This window comes from Schistocerca cancellata, chromosome 8, assembly GCF_023864275.1.
Source record: "Schistocerca cancellata isolate TAMUIC-IGC-003103 chromosome 8, iqSchCanc2.1, whole genome shotgun sequence".
NCBI lineage: Eukaryota > Metazoa > Arthropoda > Insecta > Orthoptera > Acrididae > Schistocerca > Schistocerca cancellata.
In genome coordinates this window covers 97842618-97866653 of record NC_064633.1, presented here as the reverse complement: position 1 = coordinate 97866653, position 24036 = coordinate 97842618, and positions in this window count along the sequence as shown.

Here is a 24036-nt window from a genome sequence, read left to right as displayed (position 1 = left end):
TAAAAATTCAATAAAAATGGTTCAAATGGCTCTGAGCACTATGGGACTCAACATCTATGGTCATCAGTGCCCTATAACTTAGAACTACTTAAACCTAACTAACCTAAGGACAGCACACAACACCCAGCCATCACGAGGCAGGGAAAATCCCTGACCCCGCCGGGAATCGAACCCGGGAACCCGGGCGTGGGAAGCGAGAACGCTACCGCACGACCACGAGATGCGGACGAAAAATTCAATAAATTTTTAAAATTCCAAAGGGCTTATGTGAAACAATACTTTAAACTAGGCTGAAGACCTTAAGAGTAAAACAACTCTAATTTAAAACGCAAAACCGGCCAGAAGGCATACAAGTACCAACAACAAGAACAAATTTAAAAAAAAGGCAGTACACACCAGGACGCCCAGATGTTCGAGAGTCGGTCTCGAACCCAAACACTAACGCTCGCTTAGGTGAGACAGGCAGTCGGCCCAACCATTTTCAATCCGCTGGGAACTCAACCGACAGACAGTCAAGAGACCAATGATCAAGATCAGTTCCGCTCCACACTTGCACCAAAACTCAAAAGATCCTAACAGTGGAGACTGGAACAACGACAAGAACGGATCACAGAGAACCCCACAGACGGTGGACGCCACGAAAATCCAACGACCGACTAACTCAGAGGCAGTACGCCGACAACACTTAAATAAACTAACCAGTCAAAATCACATAACTACACACAGCCCCACGAACATCTACACCAGGACTAGACGATGCTCTAGGCAGTGACTGTGCAACAACGAGGACGAACCACGAGTCGGCGCACACAGCCAACCCATCGGCAATCGCCAGCCAAATACACGTCGTCTAACAACACGACCGACCGACGGAAGACCAAAGTGGTCACCACTGAAAACATGTGTGTCGGCAATCGTCGGGCAAGTGATGACTATCCGCCTTTTCCTGACGCTGCATGCCCAATTGGTATTACGTCGCAACTGCCACAACCGACCAACTGCTACACATCCGCACGGAAACATCACTAAAATCACTGGGCAGTCAACTTCACAAGCTACACACAATATCACGAACACCTGGACGAAGAACGCGACCAGTGGTAAGAGCAGTGACTGTGCAGTGACGAGGACGAACCACGAGTTGAGACACACACACCGCCAACCCATAAACAATCGGCGAGCAGTCACGTCGTCCGGTAAGACGACCAACCGACGATCAACCAAGACCGTCCCCCTATTGAAACCATGTGTGCCGGCAACGGTCGGGCGAGTCATGGCTATTCGAACCCCACTGCCGCTCCAACCCGACCGACTCGTGCCGCGTCCCAACCGTCCGACTGCCAGGTCCGAACGCCACTGCTGGCGCTTTGCAACTCACTGCCTGAAACGAACTGCACTGCTAGCGCCTCCCAACTCAATGGCAAATCCGAACTAACTCGAACACACGACAGCCGGGAAGTAATAGCAGTCAGCAAAGACAATAGCCAGGGCTTATATCGATAAGCGCCGCTGCTGCCGCTCACGGGCAGGCAAGGCGGCAACTCAGTAACACCAGTAATTGAAATTAAGATAACGAGGTGGTAGTACAGTAAGAACAGGATGTCAAACGAGATATGACACGAACACGAGCCACGCACGGCTCACAGTCCGAAAAGCATATGGGAAGAAGTAGCTCAAGAGAAAAAGGAAACAGACTACGAAAATATAGCAATAGAAGGAGTGTAACCGACAATGCAACAACGTGGAAAGCGACTACAGGAAATTTATCAAGAAGAAACCAAGACCCATGTTAATAACGTAAATGAGGAATTCAAGGTAAGTTCGTTGCTATGTGTTTTGCGAAAAGTGAAAAATGACGCCCCTTTTTTGGTACATTTTGTCTCCCCGTTATGATTCCCCCGCCCTCCACTACCACCTAAATTCAATGGCACAACAATGCAAATCTCCTCTTACAATATTAATCATTAAACTAAGATGACCAAACGTCCCATTTCCTGGGGATAGTCCTCAGTTTTCTTGCTTTGTCCTCAGTTCTTTTAAAAATGATCGAGGACAAAAAGTCCTTAGTTTCCTACTTTTTCAGTTTTCGAAATTTCCCAAAATAACTGAAATTGCAAAAATTTGCTGAATATTTTAAACTAGAACTTACCTGAATATACCAGTGCAACCAAATTTGGCATCAGTTACTTATTTTATTTAATTACAAGAAAATTGGCTAACAAAGGTGAGGAGCTATTTTCTGGTGAGACCGAAATTTCCTTGAATTTAGAAATTGTGCTGCATTGATGGGAGACATGTCGAAGCATCAGACTAGGTCATCTGGATAATCGTGGAGTTATTTCGTTTGTGTTTTAACTGAAATATTTTTAGAATAAGGAATAAATCTCGTTTTTTGCAGTATCCACTTTCTTGTTAGTAGACAAATAAATAACGCCTTGTTTGCTTTTTATACTGAGAGCTCTACAACTTTTATTACCCGCTCCGGTGGCACAGTGGTCCACGCGATTTTCGTTTCACGCTCAGTAGTGGGTGATTTACTTTTGCGTTAGGTAGAGGCAATGAGTTTACGATAGTCAAAGGAATTAAAGACTGTGCCATATTCTTACGGAAACAATTCGATGTGGTGATTTTTTCCTTTTTTCCATTTTTCTCCTCGTATGCTCAATTTCTCACTGTTTGATTTGACATTAATTTTTCCGCCCTTTGCCACCCCTAAAATTTTTTCTCCATAGGCGGCCGTCCTGTCTTGCCTAGTGGTAGAAACGGCCCTGATTCAAGGAACAACTAGGAGAGACAGTATTACGTCTCCATCAGCTAAACAACTACCGACTCTTGATCAGTCAGCCAGTGGAAGATTGCAACAAATAAGTTACAGAAGTCAAAACACCAGTAAGCAATGTGGCGAAGGAGATCAGCAGGCAAAGTGTTTCTGACACAAAATGTGTGAGAAAACTAATTAAAAATATGTTCTATCTTGATTTTGAACATCAGATACGGATAAAACGTTCGAATGCTGCTTGTACCGATGTGAAAACAGTGGAAGCAGAGCAAATAATATGGATACTGATCGAACGTGAAGTTCGTACTCTGATTGAAAGCAAATAATGTGGTTAGCAAGTGGACAAAGACGACGGAACGGTGGCACAAAAGAAGAGTGATGGTCACGCAGCAAAAGCACGTGTCAAGGCCGTCGGAGACACAATCTAAGGTAATCAACACAGGTGGGCTAGAGGAAGAGGAGCGCAGCAAGCACGAACATAGTTACGAAGTATGGAGGCCAAGAAATTGGTCGAAACAGGCAGCTAATAAGAACGCGGGAAACATATAGGGATTTCAGGACTGGTCCGACCTGAAACGTATATGGAGGGGCCTCGAACAACTTGGGGAAAAGACAGAAATATTTACGGAATAAAAGCAGAGAAAATTAATTGACGAAGAAGAAGACCTGTTAGAAGAGGATATCATATTCAAATATAAGGCATGTATCACTTCTGTCCTTGAGATAAAAATATGTGGCAGTGTGATGCGGAAAACCAAACTGTTCGATAGTAAATAATGTATATAACGAGTTACTGAAATCAGGAGATGAAATACCGAGTTTACCGGTAAGTAGATTCGAAGTTAGAGGAGCTGTTGGAGGATACGGGAAAACAATTAACTGTCAAGCAATGTTCCAAGTTGGTTCAAAATGGCTCTGAGCACTATGGGACTTAACAGCTATGGTCATCAGTCCCCTAGAACTACTTAAACCTAACTAACCTAAGGACAGCACACAACACCCAGCCATCACGAGGCAGAGAAAATCCCTGACCCCGCCGGGAATCGAACCCGGGAACCCGGGCGGGGGAAGCGAGAACGCTACCGCACGACCACGAGATGCGGGCTGTTCCAAGTGGAAATAGAAGGAGAATAATATTGAATGGACACTGTAGTCGTGCATAATATGCGGGAGGAAATTACACACATAAAAAAAAAGCTTTGCATCATCACGGTTCCGAGAGTTCGGGAACCTGTACAAAAAATTGGTATAGAGATCAACATAAACATCATTTCCGCCCTTTTTATTGCTCATGAAAACGACACATTGCATGTTGTACCACCATACAGCGAGACCTCCCGAGATGGTGGTCTACACTGCTACACACACCGGTACCTCTAATACGCAGCAGCACGTCCTCTTGCATTGATGCACGCCTGTATTCGCCGTGGCATACTATCCACAAGTTTATCAAAGCACTGTTGGTCCACATTGTCCCACTCCTCAACGACGATTCGGCGTAGATTCCTCAGAGAGGCTGGTGGACCATGTCGTACATAAACAGATCTTTTGAATCTATCCCAGACATGTTCGATAGGGTTCATGTCTGCAGAACATGCTGTCGTTATCCTGAAGGAAGTCATTCACAAGATGCGCACAATAGGGGCGCGAATTGTGATCCATGATGACGAACGCCTCGCCAATATGCTGCCGATATGGTTGCACTATCAGTCGGAGGAAAGCATTCACTTTTCATACAGCTGTTACGGCGCCTTCCATGAATTCTAGCGGCATACGTCAGCCCCACATAATGCCATCCCAAAACATCAGGGAGCCTACACCTTACTGCACTCGCTGGACAGTGTGCCTAAGGCGTTCAGCCTGACCGCGTTGCCTCCAAACACGCCTCTGACGATTGTGTGGTTGAAGGCATATGCGACCCTCATCGGTGAAGAGAACGTGATGCCAATGCTGAGCGGTCCATTTGGCACGTTGTTGGGCCCATCTGTACCGCGCTGCATGGTGTCGTGGTTGCAAAGATGGACCTCGCCATGGACGTCGGGAGTGAAGTTGCGCATCATACAGCTTATTTCGCACAGTTTAAGTCGTAACACGAGATCCTGTGGCTGCACGTAAAGCATTATTCAACTTGGTGGCGTTGCTGTCAGGGTTCCTCCGAGCCATAATCCGTAGGTAGCTATCATCCACTGCAGCTGTAGCTCTTGGGCGGCCTGAGCGAGGCATGTTATCGACAGCTCTTGTCTCTCTGTATCACCTCCATGACCGAACAACATCGCTTTGGTTCACCCCGAGACGGCTGGACGTTTCCCTTGTTGAGAGCCCTTCCTGGCACAAAGTAACGATGTGGACTCGATCGAATCGCGGTATTGACCGCCTAGGCACCGTTGAACTACAGACAACACGAGCCGTGTACCTCCTTCCTGGCGGAATGACTGGAACTGATCTGCTGTCGGCCCCAACTCCGTCTAATAGGCGCTGCTCATGCATGGTTGTTTACATCTTTGGGCATGTTTAGTGACATCTCTGAACAGTCAAAGGGACTCTGTCTGTGGTACAATATCCATAGTCAACGTCTATCTTCAGGGGTTCTGGGAACCGAGGTGATGGTAAACATTTTTTCATGTGAGTCTTATAGGCTCCCGTTGGTTGACGAAGCACATTGCGGAGATGGCAGAAATGAAATGAGGTTTTACGATGGAGAAAAGGAGAGAACAGTAACATTTAATAACAAGGCGACACTAAATAGAAAGAATACAATGTTTTTCCCGCATGTACCGACTGGCCGCTTGTGAAGATGAAGTACAAGAGGGAAATTTAGTAGATTGTATCCGAAATGATATAGCTCTTGTTAGTGATGAAGGACTAATGAGCTTACATGTGAAGAAATTAACAGCAAAGTTATTGGGATTTCGAAAGTACGGGAAACAGCAGCTGGACAGCTTCTCTAATTTATTAAGAGGTTCTAAGAAGTTTTTGAAATAAGACCGCGGATAATAAAAGGCCCAGCATACCGTACAAAAATAAAGTCCCATAAACCATGTTTTAAGCCGTGTCATCCGGTTCCACACTTTGGTAAGAAGCAGTAGAAAAAAAAATTGCAAAAAATGTTGAGTACAGAGGTACAAGAGTGGCTCGAACTCAATACAACAGCCCTTTAGTCTTCGAGACAAATAAAAAAGAAATTAAATTTCATATCAGCGCACACTCTGCTGCAGAGTGAAAATCTCATTCTGGAAACATCCCCCAGGCTGTGGCTAAGCCATGTCTCCACAATATCCTTTCTTTCAGGAGTGCTAGTTCTGCAAGGTTCGCAGGAGAGCTTCTGCAAAGTTTGGAACGTAGGAGACGAGATACTGGCAGAAGTAAAGCTGTGAGTACCGGGCGTGAGTCGTGCTTCGATAGCTCAGTTAGCCGGCACGGTAGCTCAGCGTGTTCGGTCAGAGGGTTAGCTGCCCTCTGTAATAAAAAAACTGAGTTAATCGATCAACAACGAACTTAAACGGATGTCTTACGATGTCCGCCCTGAGCAGATGCAACGAACGACACCGAACAAAATGAGACAAAAGAAAAAAAAAAAAAGTTGGTAAAGCACTTGCCTGCGAAAGGCAAAGGTCCCGAGTTCGAGTCTCGGTCGGGCACACAGTTTTAATCTGCCAGGAAGTTTCATATCAGCGCACACTCCGCTGCAGAGTGAAAATCTCATTCTAAAAAAGAAATAACCAGTATCCAAAAATTAGGCCTGACTGTAATAGATGTGAGTCTCTGGAATGAACAGGTTTGATAATGCGTTGTTAAATTTAGATATGCTGCTCTTAAGGAGAATGTTATGTGTTTATCTCAACTGTATTCGTGAACAACGCTAAAAAAGTGGGCACACTTCTTTATAGTGCTAATTAAGGTTGCTTAAAACACATTCAGTAACACAGCCGCTTAAGCTGTTGCGTTAAAGTGCAGTGATGTAAAAATGGTAAGAGTGGCCCAGCCTTGGTGACACTTGTTAGATGGCGTGACGGGTGCGAGCGCCTGTACGGAATTTACGAAAAGAAGCCGCGGCTGACGCGGCGTAATGCGCTGTTGCGTGGAGAGAGATGACGCGGCGAGGCGCGCATTTAACTGCAGAGCGGCGCCGCGCAAAGCGGCTAGGCCGCTGGCGAGACTTCCGGCAACGCCTGGAGCAGCTAAAGGGAGGGAGGGGGACAGTTCAGCAGCCGGCGGACGGCCGAATCCAGCGCAGGCACCATCAGCTAGCTGCCTACAGTGGCCGCGGCCCAGCTATCGCAAGCCCGCTTAGTCACTGCCTACAGTGAGTCCAAAAAGTATTCGTCTAGTTGTAACTTTTTTTAAAAAAAACTACGTATACGTCACGTGAAAGGAAAGGAACCTAAAATGTGAACATCCGGTCGTATGCAGAGAACCATTGGTAAGTCATTTTTATTGATGGACAAGTAAATAAATACATCCATAGCGATAACAAATTTGACAAAATCGACCATTTATTCAAGGGCTACTTCAAAAAATATTCGCCCACTCATTCTTTTTTAATTTACAGTTTCAAAATATGATTTCAGTTACAAAAATCGGTATTTAGTGGGGTTTCCCTTATAAGCTATTACTGCTTGTAGTCGTCTGGGCAATGACTTGACCAAGTTTGCCTTCAGAGAGATTGGAATTTTGTACCATTCGTCTTGAAGTGCTTCCTTTAGGTCTCTTTTGTGTCTTCTCCTGATGCCATCTTCCAGTACTTTCCAAAGGTGTTCAATAGGATTCAATCTGGACTCTGAGGAGCGGTGTTAAGTTGTTTTGAGGTATTGTACAGGAGTCACAGCCTTGTATGCTTTGGGTCGTTATCTTGTTGAAAAATGTAATTTCCTTTCAGACCTAATTTTTCGGCGGTAGGATTCAGATTGTCCTTTAAAATGTTGATATACGTATGGTGATCCATTTTACCTTCTGTGAAATGTAATTTTCCATCACCTGCAGCACTCATACAGCCCCACACCATCAGGTAGCCACCACTGTGTTTAATCGTTGGCGCAAGATTGCGTGGTAACATCTCCGCATTCTTCTTACGCCACACCATTCACCTGCCATCCGATCCGAATACGTTATGTTTACTCTCATCAGAAAATATTACTCTATTCCAGAAGTCTTCCTTATTGGATCTATGTTCCATCGCAAAATGAAGATTCTGTTCACTGACCCAAAATTTCTTGCCCGTTACCCGGCCGTGATATACATACATCTACATCTACATCTACATCCATTCTCCGCAAGCCGCCTGACGGTGTGTGGCGGAGAGTACCTTGAGTACCTCTGTCGGTTCTCCCTTCTATTCCAGTCTCGTATTGTTAGTGGAAAGAAAGATTGTCGGTATGCCTCTGTGTGGGCTCTAATCTCTCTGATTTTATCCTCATGGTCTCTTCGCGAGATATACTGCTTCACTGCTCGGTAAAGGTATGTTCTCGAAACTTCAACAAAAGCCCGTACCGAGCTACTGAGCGTCTCTCTTGCAGAGTCTTCCACTGCAGTTCATCATCTCCGTAACGCTTTCGCGATTACTAAATGATCCTGTAACGAAGCGCGCTGCTCTCCGTTGGATCTTCTCTATCTCTTCTACCAATCCTATCTGTTACGGATCCCACACCGGTGAGCAGTATTTAAGTAGTTGGAGAACAAGTGTACTGTAACCTACTTCCTTTGTTTTCGGATTGCATTTCCTTAGGATTCTTCCAATGAATCTCAGTCTGGCATCTGCTTTACCGACGATTAATTTTATATGGTCATTCCATTTTAAATCACTCCTAACGCCTACTCCCAGATAATTTATCGAATTAACTGCTTCCAGTTGCTGACCTGCTATATTGTAACTAAATGATAAAGGATCTTATTTCTAGGTATTCACAGCACATTACACTTGTCTACATTGAGATTCAAATGCCATTTCCTGCACCATGCGTCAATTCGTTGAGGACCCTTCTGAATTTCAGTATAATTTTCCATTGTTGCAACCTCTCGATATATTACAGTATCATCTGCAAAAAGCCTCAGTGAACTTCCGATGTTATCCACAAGGTCATTTATGTGTACTGTGAATAGCAACGGTCCTACGACACTCTCCTGCGGCACACCTCAAATCACTCTTACTTCGGAAGAGTTCTCTCCATTGAGAATGACGTGCTGCGTTCTGTTATCTAGGAACTCTTCAATCCAATCACACAATTGGTCTGATAGTCCATATGCTCTTGGTTTGTTCATTAAGCGACTGTGGGGAAGTGTATCAAACGTCTTGCAGAAAGAAACACGGCATCTAACTGGGTACCCGTGTCTATGGCTCTCTGAGTCTCGTGGACGAATAGCGTGAGCTGGGTTTCACACGATCGTCTTTTTCGAAACCCATTCTGATTCCCTACACAGTAGATTTCTAGTCTCCAGAAAAGTCATTATACTCGAACGTAATACGTGTTCCAAAATTCTACAACTAATCGACGCTAGAGATATAGGTCTATAGTTCTGCACAGATGTTCGACGTCCTTTCTTGAAAACGGGAATGACCTGTGCCCTTTTCCAATTCTTTGGAACGCTACGCTCTTCTAGAGACCTACGGTACATCGCTGCAAGAAGGGGGACAAGTTCCTTCGCGTACTCTGTGTAAAAACATTTTGAAGGTATTTCTGATTGTGTTGGCACATACTTTCCTTTCCCTATACTAACTCCCCCTTTCCCTATACTAACTCCCCAGCCAACTTAAGAACGCTGATTTTAGGTTTCTCCTTCATTTCCCTCATAATAAATCTCACGTCTGCATTAGTCAAAGTGTTAGGGCGTTTGGCAAGTGGTTGTATCTTAAGGGGCTCCGGAACGCTCTATACTTGCAATGTTAAAATAACGCTTATAAATTACATCTTTCCTCACAAAGTATTTGTGGTAGGAAGTTGAACTTTTTACAGATTATTTATTGGAATATAGGCTACAACTTAACACAGGGATTTTACAAAATTTTAGTTCAGTTATTAACGATGATTTTTTTTCAATTGTAATGAAAATTCACAACATTTTTTTGCAATGTTTATTTATATATTCAAAAATATACAGTTTTTTGTAAACAGGCTGTGTTAAATTATGCAGAAGGTACTGTGTAACATTTACTGAAAGTTTGAAACAAATATGTTTGGAAGATCCTTAGAAAACATGTAATTAGTATGAGAAAATAAAAGTTTTGGGAATCGAGCGACAAAGATTGGATTAACTTTTTAGTGCATTCCAGGTCCATAGGATGGATTATCTTCATCCTCTGCAAACTCCTCCTCCAGCTTCCTCTTGTTCCTCCTTCTGTTTACTCTTGCTTGTATTTCTAGACTCTTTACAGCCCTGTCTGCAGCCCGAAGGCGTTCCTTGTCTAAAGCAAGCATTGCTCGTACCATGTTAGAATGTTATTATTTACAGTAGTAACACATACCTTTGGCTTTCCAACATTTCTCCTTTTCTTAAAAGCCTTCAGAGGATTTCTAATAACCTTACTTTTACTCATTATTATACTTCAACAAAACAGAGACTCAATAAATAGAATTAATTACGAATATTTTCGAGATAACGACAATCACACCAGCGATATATATTGAACCATCACAGGTTAGCCACAAGACATACTTTATCTCACATCACTAAAATGTACCTGATGAACACGGACGTTAATAATAACACCATTTGACAGCAGTTTAACAGCGCCACAGTGGGTCACGCCCATGTAGAACACATTTCAAAAAAAATTTAAAAATAGTTGTAGTCTTCGGAATTGAATAAATTATATATCTATTAAAAGGTAATAGTCTGCAGGTTCAGAAAACGCAAAAAAGTAAAAATTAAACTTTTCATGATTTTTGAGCCTTTCCGGAACCCCTTAATGATTATGTTGCGCAAAATCGATTTATTATCAGCTGAATCGTCGATCTCGTAAGAAGATTTGCACTCATTATGTAAGCGCAGAATAAGTTTCCTTTCGATCAGCGCCGTATCACTACCCTTACGGCCCAGTCGGCCGGTGTGGCGAAGCGGTTCTAGGCGCTTCAATGTGGAACCACGCGACAGCTACGGTCGCAGGTTCGAATCCTGCCTCGGGCATGGATGTGTGTGTTGTCCTTAGGTTAGTTAGGTTTAAGTAGTTCTAAGTTCTAGTGGACTGATGACCTCAGCAGTTAAGTCCCATAGTGCTCAGAGCCATTTGAGCCTTACGCCCGCCCATGGCGCTAATGGCACTGTATCGGTGCCGTTCAGAACCACAACAGGCTATAGAGTGGGGCCGCGCACGGTGGACTCCAGTGTGTGCCGTGGGTCAGCGTTATAGTTTGATCTCTGCGCGCAGAATCACGGCATGTTCAGATGGTGGACGAATACTTTATGAACTAGCTCTTGCATTACATTTTCTATTTTGTTAACTTGGCTTTCAGTTCGGATGTATTTCTTTCCTTGCTTTTCAACAAAAATGACTTACCCAGGTATTTCTTACATGACTGGCTCTTTAGATTTTGTATACATTTCTCTTCGTGTTACACAGACTATGTTTTCTTAAAGATATGCAGGTAGACGAATACTTTTTCGACTTACTGTATGTAACGCAGTGCTAAACCAGAGCAGCGTCAGAGGAGGGTGAGTCTGCGGTGCATCAGAGTTATTAACCGTGCGCTCGTGCACGGATCCTGTTTGATACACTGGTAGGGTCTCCCAGTGCGTTTGGTTATGCAGTTAAAGGGCATGTTCATGAATGTACGTAATCATATTTTTCTTATTGGCGGTTTTTCTTTCTTTGCAGCAAACTGAAATTTTCAGTCTATGTGTTATTCATGTTCATTAGATTTCAAAAGCATTTTATGACGTACTTGGATTGTTTCAAAAATGGTTCAAATGGCTCTGAGCACTATGGGACTTATCTTCTAAGGTCATCAGTCCCCTAGAACTTAGAATTGGTTCAAATGGCTCTGAGCACTATGGGACTTAACTGCTGAGGTCATCAGTCCCCTAGAACTTAGAACTACTTAAACCTAACTAACCTAAGGAGAACACACAGATCCATGCCCGAGGCAGCATTCGAACCTGCGACCGTAGCGGTCGCACGGTTCCAGACTGAAGCGCCTAGAACCACTCGGCCACACCGGCCGGCCTAGAACTTAGAGCTACTTAAACCTAACTAACTTAAGGACATCACACACATCCATGCCCGAGGCAGGATTCGAACCTGCGACCGTAGCTGTCGCGCGGTTCCAGACTGTAGCGCCTAGAACCGCTGGGCCGCTCCGGCCGGCTTGGATTATTTAATAAAGTTTATTGTTTTCTAAATTTGCTATCTTCCAGACCACCTTTTTTCACTTAGATAATAACCTGATTTGGACTGTTTGGTTAAAGTGAATAACCAAATGTGGTCTGAAGAATTTTGAGAAACTTGTTTGTACAGGATGACAATTTTTGAACTATACGAAATAAAATGTTCCGGGAAAATCAGGAATACAGAAATACAAGTCGCTGAGGAATGAAATAAATAGGAAGTGCAGGGAAGCTAAGACGAAATGGCTGCAGGAAAAATGTGAAGACATCGAAAAAGATATGATTGTCGGAAGGACAGACTCAGCATACAGGAAAGTCAAAACAACCTTTGGTGACATTAAAAGCAACGGTGGTAACATTAAGAATGCAACGGGAATTCCACTGTTAAATGCAGAGGAGAGAGCAGATAGGTGGAAAGAGTACATTGAAAGCTTCTATGAGGGTGAAGATTTGTCTGATGTGTTAGAAGAAGAAACAGGAGTCGATTTAGAAGAGATAGGGGATCCAGTACTAGAATCGGAATTTAAAAGAGCTTTGGAGGACTTACGGTCAAATAAGGCACAAGGGATAGATAACATTCCATCAGAATTTCTAAAATCGTTGGGGGAAGTGGCAACAAAACGACTATTCACGTTGGTGTGTAGAATATATGAGTCTGGCGATATACCATCTGACTTTCGGAAAAGCATTATCCACACAATTCCGAAGACGGCAAGAGCTGACAAGTGCGAGAATTATCGCACAATCAGCTTAACAGCTCATGCATCGAAGCTGCTTACAAGAGAATGCGCTAGGTGACGATCAGTTTGGCTTTAGGAAAAGTAAAGGGCCGAGAGAGGCAATTCTGACGTTACGGCTAATAATGGAAGCAAGGCTAAAGAAAAATCAAGACACTTTTATAGGATTTGTCGACCTGGAAAAAGCGTTCGACAATATAAAATGGTGCAAGCTGTTCGAGATTCCGAAAAAAGTAGGGGTAAGCTATAGGGAGAGACGGGTCATATACAATATGTACAACAAGCAAGAGGGAATAATATGAGTGGACGATCAAGAACGAAGTGCTCGTATTAAGAAGGGTGTAAGACAAGGCTGTAGCCTTTCGCCCCTACTCTTCAATCTGTACATCGAGGAAGCAATGATGGAATTAAAAGAAAGGTTCAGGAGTGGAATTAAAATACAAGGTGAAAGGATATCAATGACACGATTCGCTGATGACATTGCTATCCTGAGTGAAAGTGAAGAAGAATTAAATGATCTGCTGAACGGAATGAACAGTCTAATGAGTACACAGTATGGTTTGAGAGTAAATCGGAGAAAGACGAAGGTAATGAGAAGTAGTAGAAATGAGAACAGCGAGAAACTTAACATCAGGATTGATGGTCACGAAGTCAATGAAGTTAAGGAATTCTGCTACCTAGGCAGTAAAATAACCAATGACGGACGGAGCAGGGAGCACATCAAAAGCAGGCTCGCTATGGCAAAAAAGGCATTTCTGGCCAAGAGAAGTCTACTAATATCAAATACTGGCCTTAATTTGAGGAAGAAATTTCTGAGGATGTACGTCTGGAGTACAGCATTGTATGGTAGTGAAACATGGAATGTGGGAAAACCGGAACAGAAGAGAATCGAAGCATTTGAGATGTGGTGCTATAGACGAATGTTGAAAATTAGGTGGACTGATAAGGTAAGGAATGAGGAGGTTCTACTCAGAATCGGAGCGGAAAGGAATATGTGGAAAACGCTGATAAGGAGAAGGGACAGGATGATAGGACATCTGCTAAGACATGAGGGAATGACTTCCTTGGTACTAGAGGGAGCGGTAGAGGGCAAAAACTGTAGAGGAAGACAGAGATTGGAATACGTCAAACAAATAATTGAGGACGTAGGTTGCAAGTGCTACTCTGAGATGAAGAGGTTAGCACAGGAAAGGAATTCGTGGTGGGCTGCATCAAACCAGTCAGTAGACTGATGACCAAAAAAAAAAAATAAATAACGAAATGAAATCGTTATAACTGTTGCACGTTTCGCCGCGGGGCATGATGGGAATTAGTATGCGCATGCATGTTTCGGTTTAGCGACTTAGCCCACTTTCATTTGGATGGGTTCGTCAATAAGCAAAATTGGCGCAGTTACGGGACTTAGAATCCGCATTTCGCGATCAAGAAGTCTCTCCACCCCCAACGGGTGACTGTGCCATGTGCAGTGTCCGCCCACGGAATAATCGGTGCGAGATTCCTTGATGGCACAGCGACTACCGAAAGACTGTGGTGTGCAAAGTCCAGTCACGGAATAATAAGTGTGATATTCCTTGGTAGCACGGTGGCTACCGAAAGGCCACGTGAAGGTTTTGGAAGGTGATTTCAATCCCGTTATCCATAGTGGCCCTGCTTTCGACAATATGTGGTTATTGCAAGACGGATCTGACCCCATGGAAGGAGGAAAGTGTTTGATGTCCTGGAGGAGCATTCTGGCTCTCGGGTACCCAGAGGCCACTGGCATGATCATCGATTGGCCCCCATATTCTCCGGATCTGAACTCATGTGACTCCTTTTTGTGGCGCTATATTAAAGACAAGGTATACAGCAATAATCCCAAAAACATCGCTGAGCTGAAAACAGCATGATCCGACACTTCAGCGGGTCATGCAGAATTTCGCTATTTTTCTGCGCCACATCATCGCCAATGACGGCAGGCATCTCGAACATTTTACAACAAACCCGAATGTCTGTAGTGACGTTTACATCTTGAATAAAGTATGTGCACGCCGTAGTTTGTAACTAATTTTTTTTTCCATATAGTTCCGTAATTTTTCTTCGTATTAAGAAGGGTGTAAGACAAGGCTGTAGCCTTTCGCCCCTACTCTTCAATCTGTACATCGAGGAAGCAATGATGGAATTAAAAGAAAGGTTCAGGAGTGGAATTAAAATACAAGGTGAAAGGATATCAATGACACGATTCGCTGATGACATTGCTATCCTGAGTGAAAGTGAAGAAGAATTAAATGATCTGCTGAACGGAATGAACAGTCTAATGAGTACACAGTATGGTTTGAGAGTAAATCGGAGAAAGACGAAGGTAATGAGAAGTAGTAGAAATGAGAACAGCGAGAAACTTAACATCAGGATTGATGGTCACGAAGTCAATGAAGTTAAGGAATTCTGCTACCTAGGCAGTAAAATAACCAATGACGGACGGAGCAGGGAGCACATCAAAAGCAGGCTCGCTATGGCAAAAAAGGCATTTCTGGCCAAGAGAAGTCTACTAATATCAAATACTGGCCTTAATTTGAGGAAGAAATTTCTGAGGATGTACGTCTGGAGTACAGCATTGTATGGTAGTGAAACATGGAATGTGGGAAAACCGGAACAGAAGAGAATCGAAGCATTTGAGATGTGGTGCTATAGACGAATGTTGAAAATTAGGTGGACTGATAAGGTAAGGAATGAGGAGGTTCTACTCAGAATCGGAGCGGAAAGGAATATGTGGAAAACGCTGATAAGGAGAAGGGACAGGATGATAGGACATCTGCTAAGACATGAGGGAATGACTTCCTTGGTACTAGAGGGAGCGGTAGAGGGCAAAAACTGTAGAGGAAGACAGAGATTGGAATACGTCAAACAAATAATTGAGGACGTAGGTTGCAAGTGCTACTCTGAGATGAAGAGGTTAGCACAGGAAAGGAATTCGTGGTGGGCTGCATCAAACCAGTCAGTAGACTGATGACCAAAAAAAAAAAATAAATAACGAAATGAAATCGTTATAACTGTTGCACGTTTCGCCGCGGGGCATGATGGGAATTAGTATGCGCATGCATGTTTCGGTTTAGCGACTTAGCCCACTTTCATTTGGATGGGTTCGTCAATAAGCAAAATTGGCGCAGTTACGGGACTTAGAATCCGCATTTCGCGATCAAGAAGTCTCTCCACCCCCAACGGGTGACTGTGCCATGTGCAGTGTCCGCCCACGGAATAATCGGTGCGAGATTCCTTGATGGCACAGCGACTACCGAAAGACTGTGGTGTGCAAAGTCCAGTCACGGAATAATAAGTGTGATATTCCTTGGTAGCACGGTGGCTACCGAAAGGCCACGTGAAGGTTTTGGAAGGTGATTTCAATCCCGTTATCCATAGTGGCCCTGCTTTCGACAATATGTGGTTATTGCAAGACGGATCTGACCCCATGGAAGGAGGAAAGTGTTTGATGTCCTGGAGGAGCATTCTGGCTCTCGGGTACCCAGAGGCCACTGGCATGATCATCGATTGGCCCCCATATTCTCCGGATCTGAACTCATGTGACTCCTTTTTGTGGCGCTATATTAAAGACAAGGTATACAGCAATAATCCCAAAAACATCGCTGAGCTGAAAACAGCATGATCCGACACTTCAGCGGGTCATGCAGAATTTCGCTATTTTTCTGCGCCACATCATCGCCAATGACGGCAGGCATCTCGAACATTTTACAACAAACCCGAATGTCTGTAGTGACGTTTACATCTTGAATAAAGTATGTGCACGCCGTAGTTTGTAACTAATTTTTTTTTCCATATAGTTCCGTAATTTTTCTTCCCTCATTGACTTTTATATTAAACGAAAATTTAAATGGACTAAAACTAAATGTAATTATAGACTTCAGTGTCATCCTGTTCTATCTGAATAATTCTGCTCATTGTGAAATAGAAAATATTTGTGCAGTAAAAATTTGGAAAAAAATGAAAGACACTATTGTCAAACTAGCAGTATTGAAAAAAATTACGTAAGGCCTAATTATAACACATGTGTCCGCAGCTCGTGGTCTTGCGGTAGCATTCTCGCTTCCCGCGCACGGGGTCCCGGGTTCGATTCCCGGCGAAGTCAGGGATTTTCTCTGCCTCGTGATGACTGGGTGTTGTGTGTCTTTCATCATCATTGACTCCCAAGTCGCCGAAGTGGCGTCAGCTAAAAAGACTTGCAATTTCGGCGGCCGAACACCCCGGATGGGGTCTCCCGGCCAACAATGCCGTACGATCATTTCATTTGATATAACAGATGTGAGTCTCAGGAATTTTCAGTGTTGATTAGACTTGGATATGTTTCTCTTAAGGAGAATGTTATGTGTTTATCTCAACTGTATTAATGGACCAAGATAAAGAAGTGTTATAGGGGCACACTTCCGTTTAATGCTAATTAAGGTTTCTTGGGACACATTCAGTAACACAGCCAGTTAAACTGTTGCGTTAAAGTTGAGTGATTTGAAAGATAGTGTGGCCCAGCAATGGTGACGTTTGTTAGATGGCGTGGCAGGTGCGAACGGCTGTAAAGAATTTACGAAAGGAAGCTGTGGCTCACTCAGCGTCATGTGGTGTTGGATGCAGACAGATGGCGTGGCGAGACGGTGTGGGGACACCACTGCCGTTTTCACTTATTTTCGGTCAGTAATTGAGGGGATATTTTTAATTTCAAAGATCCTTGTTTCAAATGCTTTCCGAAAACAATTACTTCGTGGATGTAAGCGTACAGGTATCGATGCTATACATGAAGGATCGAATCTACCTTTATACTTTTTTGCTAAGCGCAGCGGCATCCCTGACGGAATGCTCCGTAGTTCTAGAAAGGAGAGATGGACGCATCGAAAACGTCTGGCGCAGAGGAGAGTGAATCGAGCCGGAGCGCGCCTGCAGGACAGATCCCGCGACAGAGCATTAAAGTGAAGTGTTATTGTGGAAAGATTATGCAGAGTCGTTCCAGAGGCCATCACGCGAGTAGAACGCGTATATGTGTGAGCAAAGTGAGGATTTTGAAGAGCAGGATTAATTTTGTATCGGAGAGTTATTAGTTAATTAAATGGCGATCGCACAGTGAAGGATCGGCAATGGTAAATTCATATAAACTCGTAATAGATAAGTAACTGTAATTTTAGAACAAGTAGACAAGTGATGCTTCAGTTTAAAATGGAATAAGTAACTGCATAGTACAAAAATATTCAAGTGTTACAACCTCTTTATTATTATTACAATATTTTGGAAGGGAATGAATTAAAGGACAGTGTGGGTGAATACATCGGCTGTAGGCTCACGGTCAGAACTTTAGTTATTGGCGTATGTACCTTGAGAGCAAGTTCTTCATCTCAAACTATCTACTTGTGAATCTCCGATGCCAGAATCCCCCTCCGTAGCGTAGTGGTAGCGTTACCGCATACCACGCAGGGGGGTCCGGGTTCGATTCCCGACAGGTGACTAGGTGTTGGGTGTCCTTCATCATCATTTTCATAATCATTGAGACGCAAGTCGCCGATGAGGCGTCACCTAAAAAGGACTTAACAATATGGCGGCCAAACTCATCCGAATGGGGCCTCCCGGCCAACAATGCCATATGATCATTTCCCTTTTTTGTCCGATGCCAGAAACAGCACGCTTTTCATTGAACCAGCTTCATGCGAAGACTACACCGTCGCCACAGGCCTAAGAGACATATTTGGACCGAGCGACGTCGCAGTTATTGCCCGTGATGACCCTTCCCCCCCCCCCCTCCCTGCCCGCCCAGACGGCCTTGCAGCGGTGCATCTTCTGACCGAGATGTCTCAGTGGCTAACACGGTGGACTCGCATTCAGAAGGACGTTGGCTGAGATCGATGTCCGACCATTTGCTTCCCCATCCTTGAAACAATACGAGCATGTGCTCCACCTCGAATGACCTCGATGTCGATGGGTTGTTAAAGCCTAATCTTCCATCCTTCCTTTTTTGTGCGCTGTTCGTGCAGGTCGTCCCCTGTGAGACAGTTCAAATGGTTCAAATGGCTCTAAGCACTATGGGACTTAACATCTGAGGTCATCAGTCCCTTAGACAGAACTAGTTAAACCTAACTAACCTAAGGACATCACACACATCCGTTACCGATGCAGGAACCTGCGACCGTAGCAGCCGCGTGGTTGCGGACTGAAGCGCCTAGAACCGCTCTGCCACCGCGGCCGGCCCTCTGAGACAGTGCACTGAGGCGAGGGCGCACAGTTCTCCAATGAGGAATGCGCGTCGGACTTGGAGCTGGAACGACAGGCGTGGCCCTGCCTCCATGGGTGCTGCGAGGCGACCACTGCGGCTACATCTGCCCACCACAAGCGTCCCTGTTGGCTGCGGACGATTCACGGCACTCCCAGCAAGGACAACCTGGCTGTCGAGCGGCGTTGAGCACGTCTGCCGACTAAATCACCTACTAGTATGAAGATAGCATAAACCCTTCCATAACCTCTCATTATTCCAGCAACGATTCAATTACACTACTGGCCATTAAAATTGCTACACCACGAAGATGAAGTGCTACAGACGCGAAATTTAACCGACAGGAAGAAGATGCAGTGATATGCAAATGATTAGTTTTACAGAGCATTCACGCAAGGTTGGCGCCGGTGGCGACACCTACAACGTGCTGACATGAGGAAAGTTTCCAACCGATTTCTCATACACAAAGAGCAGTTGACCAGCGTTGCCTGGTGAAACATTGTTGTGATGCCTCGTGTAAGGGGGAGAAATGCGTACCATCACGTTTCCGACTTTGATAAAGGTCGGATTCTAGCCTATCGCGATTGCGGTTTATCGTACCGCGACATTGCTGCTCGCATTGGTAGATCTCGAATGACTGTTAGCAGAATGTGGAATCGGTGGGTTCAGGAGGGTAATACGGAACGCCGTGCTGGATCTCAACGGCCTCGTATTACTAGCAGTCGAGATAACAGGCATCTTATCCGCATGGCTGTAACGGATCGTGCAGCCACGTGTCGATCCCTGAGACAACAGATGGGGAGGTTTGCAAGACAACAACCATCTGCACGAACATTTCGACGACGTTTGCAGCAGCATGGACTGTCAACTCGGAGACCATGACTGCGGTTCCCCTTGACGCTGCATCACAGACAGGAGCGCCTGCGATGGTGTACTCAACGACGAACCTGGATGCACGAATGGCAAAACGTCATTTTTTTCGGATGAATCCAGATTCTGTTTACAGCATCATGATGATCGCATCTGTGTTTGGCGATGTCACGGTGATCGCACATTGGAAGTGTGTATTCGTCATCGCCATATTGGCGTATCACCTGGCGTGATGGTATGGGGTGCCATTGCTTACACGTCTCGGTCATCTCTTGTTCGCATTGACGGCACTTTGAACTGTCGACGTTACATTTCAGATGTGATACGACCCGTGGCTCTACCCTTCATTCGATCCCTGGGAAACCCTACATTTCAGCAGCATAGTGTACGACCGCATGTTGGAGGTCCTGTACTGGTCTTTTTGGATACAGAAAATGTTTGACTGCTGCCCTGGCCAGCACATTCTCCAGATCTCTCACCAAATGAAAACGTCTGGTCAATGGTGGCCGACCAACTGGCTCATCATAATACCCCAGTCACTACTCTTGATGAACTGTGATATCGTGTTGAAGCTGCATGGGCAGCTGTACCTGTACACGCCATTCAAGCTCTGTTTGACTCAATGCCCAGGCGTATCAAGGCCGTTATTATTGCCAGAGGTGGTTCTTCTGGGTACTGATTTCTCAGGATCTATGCACCCAAATTGCGTGAAAATGTAATCACATGTCAGTTCTAGTATAATATATTTGTCTAATGAATACCCGTTTACCATCTGCATTTTTTCTTGGTGTAGCAGCAATTTTCATGACCAGTGGTGTAGTTTGAAAATTGCATCGCTTTCAAATCTCCCGCTTAACGGGACGCACGCAAACAGAGGAGAGGGGCCGCCGTTAGTCCCTATTGTAATTGTTGATATTACGTAGTACTCTACCCAGTGTCAGGTCCTTGCCTTTTATGGAGAACTGCTGATGTCAATGTTCTCCCTCTTCAGATTCTTCCTTCAGTCTGCTGTATCCCACCATCCGTCTTTCATGTCATCCACTTGCTGAATTCTTCTTCTTCCTCGTCCTGTAATTCCTTTGAACTTCTCTTTGATGACGTCGTGTATCAGTTCCTCATATCGATGTATGTGTCTGATCCAGATGGGCTTCCTGTGGAGAATTGTATACAGAATAGTTTTCTTCTCTCCTACTCTTCTCAGTATAGCGTCGATCTGTCCACTCGATTTTCTTTATTCATCACTAGCACCACGTTTCAAAACTTTCCAGTAATTTTTTCTCTGCTTTCCCCTACGGTCCACGTCTCTCCTCCGTACAGTGCAATGCGCCAGATGTAGCACTTCACAAGTGTCTTCCTGAACACCAAGTTCAGCTTGCTCGTCAACACAGTCCTCTTCTTGTTGAATGCGGCTTTGGTCTTGGCAATTCTAGCTCGAATTTCATTTGTGCAGTACACATCCTTTAGAAGGCTTCGTAAGTACTTGAACTGCATCACATTCTCCAATTCTCGACTGTCGACAGTTATCCTCAAACGTTTCTCCTATTTTGATATCAGCATCAGTTTTGGTTTCTCGATGTTGGTTGCCATGCCACATTTCCTTCCAGTTTCCACCATCCGGTTCTTCATGTATTGCAGTCCTGAATTTCCTGCATCCTTTCAAAGCTTCTCTCGCCAGACACTCAACATACAGGTTGAAGGGACTCGGCGATAAGACAGCATCCTTGTCTGACTCCCTATTGCCACCATGTTTGTGTCTCTGTCGTTCAGTCGCACCTTTACCCTTTCTCAAAGGTACAGAACACTGAAAGACCTAAGTTGAAACAAGGTCACTGAAGTAGACGATATTACCTCAGAATTATTGCACTCCTTGGGAGAGAGAGTCATTGCAAAACTATTCCACGTAATACACAAGATACATGAGACAGATGAAATGTCCTCAGCGAGGGAACAGAATGTAATAATTACTATTCCAACGAAAGCAGATGCTGACAAGTGTGGATATTACTGAACAATCAGTTAGATAAAGCACTCTTGCAAAGTGCTGACACGAATTATTTACAACAGTATTGAAAAACCTGGTACATGCCGACCTCGGGGAAGGTCAATTAAGATTGCAGAGAAATGTAGGAACACACGAGGTCATACACACTCTAAAACTTATTGTAGAAGATAGGTTAAAAAAAGGATAACCTACATTTATACATGTTGTAGCTTTTGAGAAAGCTTTTGACGATATTGTTTGTAATAAAATCTTTGAAATTCTGGCGGTATCACTGGTGAAATACGGGAAGCAAAAGATTATGCACAACTTGTTCAGAAACCGGGCTGCAGTGTAAGAGTCAACGGGCATGAAAGCAATTCAGCAGTTTTTGTACCCTAAACAAACAGTGAGCGCAACAAGAGGAGAAATTTGCAAAGGGAATTGAAAATTAAGGAGAAGAAATGAAAGCTTTGTTATTTGCCGATGACATTGTAATTGTGTCAGAGACGGCAAGCGACTGGAAAATCAGTTGAACGGAATGGATAGTGTCTTGAAAAGAGGTTATGATATAAATATCGACAAAACAAGGATAATGGAAATTAACTGAATTAAATCAGGAGATTCCAACGATATTAAATTAACAAATGAGGCTCTAAAAGTAGGCGATGAGTTTTGCTGTTTGGGTCGTAAAATAACCGACGATGGCCGAACTATAGAGGATATAAAACGTAGACGGCATTAGCAGGTTCAAAAATGGCTCTGAGCACTATGGGACTTAACTTCTGAGGTCATCAGTCCCCTAGAATTTAGAACTACTTAAACCTAACTAATCTAAGGACAGCACACATATCCATGCCAGAGGCAGGATTCGAACCTGCGATCGTACCGGTCGCGCGGTTCCAGACTGTAGCGCCTAGAACCTCTCAGCCACTCTGGCCGGCGCATTAGCAGGAAAAAGTCTTTCTGAAAGAGATGAATTTGCTAACATCTAATACAGAATCAAGTTTTAAGAAGCCTCCTCTGAAGGTATTTGTATTAAGTGTAATTTTTTACGAAAATGAAACTTGGACAAGTCGATCAGACAAGAAGAGAATAAGAACTTTTGAAATCTAGTGCAACAAAATGATGTGGACTGATGAGAAGGTATTGAATCGAAATTGGGGAGAAAGAAATGTGAGTCTCAACTTTACTACAATAAGGTATCAGTTGTTCCGAAACATGCTGAGGAAGGAGACCAAGGCTTGAATACCTCTTGTGAAAAGTGTGGACGGCGTTTGAACAATAACAGCTCCCTAACGGCTGCAGTCCATGGCGCGGTCCTTTGTTGTCATCGTGAGTGTCGTGTGCGACTGCTACGTGCTGCTAGGTACAGGGCGATCCATATAAACCTGAACTACTTGTTTCCCTCCGTAAGCTCATAGAAACGGAACTGTTGTTTTAATTATCTCAGTAGCTCTGCGAGAATCAGAGGTACCGCCCTTTGTTGGCAAGCTGATTTTTGGTTCTGCGCATGAGGACCTCTGTCCAGTATGATGCCGCGCACGCTCGGCTCATGTTAGTTCACCCGCAGCTTCGTCGGTCGTGGTTTGTGAAGTCTGTGAGTGTGCAGTCTGGACCGCGCGACAATAAGGTGCATGTTAGTTATACGTTCTCAGTCTCTAGCTGGTAGAAACATGCAGTACACACACACACACACACACACACTTCGACAGCGGGTTTTTGCTGTCAGAACACACTGGAAGACAGATTCATTGGTTACAACACAACGGGAAATCCGGAGAGAATTCAACGTGTTCGATGTTCCAACAAAGGCTACAATTTTATCGATCGTAAGCAAGCTGGAGAAATCTCCAAATAAATTGTTGCGTCGATTGAGCCAGGAGACAGGCATTTTATATAGGTCATGTCAGAGAGCTGCATAGAACCGGACACTGCGACCACAAAGAGAGCGCGTGATGAACGCTTTGCAATAATTAGATCACGAGAAAAGAACGCGTTGGTGTCGATCGCTTCAGGGGTTTCTTATTCAGCATCCAGACATTCTCTCCATAACTTGGTTTACATAAGCCACATGTGTCAGGTTACTTCAACACACAAAACAGTGGATACTGTGCTGGTG